Consider the following 1,364-nt stretch of genomic DNA (forward strand, 5'->3'; position numbering starts at 1 on the left):
AAAAAAAAAAAAAAAAAAAAAGTTTATCTTCCTTACAAACTAATTATATTCCATGCCTGAACATAGGAGGAACGTAGCAAAACTGGGCAGTTCTGAACAAGATTTTTTTCACATTGCAATAATCTGTGACCAACTAAAGCACTGCCGGAGTGTCAGAATCAGAATTCAAGCAAGTCAGACTTGCTTTAGATAAGCAGTGCTTGCATTATTTAAGGTCATTTGAAAACTCATTCAAGAGGTCGTCTGTTTTCACTTAAAACCAGTTTAGCTTCACCAGCTGAAGAGCTTACATTTAGAAATAACATTGGACTGCAAGTCACCTATTCTTTGACCTTGAGCAAGACCTTAAATAGGCTAATTAAATAGGCCGGGCGCGGTGGTTCACACCTGCAATCCCAGCACTTTGGGAGGCCAAGGCGGGAGGTGGGGTTGGGATGATCGCTTGAGCTCAGGAGTTCAAGACCAGCCTGGGCAACATGGAGAAACCCTGTCGCCTCTATTAATAAAAATACAAAAATGAGCCTGGCGTGGTGGTGCACTCCTGTGGTCCCAGCTACTCGGGAGGCTGACGTGGGAGAATCACCTGAGCCCAAGGAGTTCCAGGCTGCAGTGAGCCGAGATCGCGCCACTGCACTCCAGCCTCGGCCACAGATTGAGACCCTATCTCAAAAAAATTTTTACAAAAATTAATTAAATAGAAAATACTTCATTATATTTCTCAACATCTTTAAGGTTCTTGGTTGAAATGACTGGGCTTCATTATATACCAAGCCCAACTTCGTAGACGATCACTTTGCTTTCCCTTGCAAAATCCTTTGCCTCAAAGCCATTGACAATCGAAAGCAGGCTTCTAATAGAACCAGCAGTCTTCATAGGCTTTTGGTCTAGATCCCCGGACTTGGTCAGAGCGCCAGTAGAGGAAAGGCCGGGGAGGAGTGGCTGGGCCTAGAAGGCGGGGCTAGGAGGGCAATGGGGCGGGATAGAACGGATTGAGTTACGTCATTTCCTTCTGCGACGTTACCTAGGAGTCCAGCGGCTCCAGGGCCAGCAGCGATTGGTAGGTCAAGGGAAAAGTGTCCCTTCCCTCTCAGCCTGTACTACTATTCCGCTAGCGTTTGTGGCTTTTGTTTTGAGCCTTCGTTGTTTCAAGGCCCTAAAGAATCCACACCCTTGATATCCCTTCCCCATCCGCCCCCCTTAAGGATGTTTCATGCCTCTAAAGCCCTTCAGCGAGGCCTTCAGCTAGTTTACATCCTGCCTGGGAGTAACCCCTTCCTCAGAGCTTCCTTTCTTCGTCCTCGGTGAAGTTGCGTCGAGCTGGTTGACCAGTCGTTACCGCTCATTGTGCGCGTTCACAGACCCCC

The 1,364-nt window shown here is 47.4% G+C and overlaps 1 protein-coding gene across 1 annotated transcript in view; it reads left to right on the plus strand.

Moving 5' to 3' along the window:
* The first annotated feature begins 1,022 nt into the window (after positions 1–1,022).
* Positions 1,023–1,364, plus strand: part of LOC105543025 (chromosome unknown open reading frame, human C11orf65) — a 71,655-nt gene continuing 71,313 nt past the window's right edge. The window contains exon 1 of the mRNA XM_011984758.1: positions 1,023–1,057. The gene's annotated coding sequence lies outside the window, so the exon portion shown is untranslated. The remainder of the gene's footprint in view (positions 1,058–1,364) is intronic.

This window comes from Mandrillus leucophaeus, unplaced genomic scaffold (genome assembly GCF_000951045.1).
Source record: "Mandrillus leucophaeus isolate KB7577 unplaced genomic scaffold, Mleu.le_1.0 Scaffold273, whole genome shotgun sequence".
In the NCBI taxonomy this organism is placed as follows: domain Eukaryota; kingdom Metazoa; phylum Chordata; class Mammalia; order Primates; family Cercopithecidae; genus Mandrillus; species Mandrillus leucophaeus.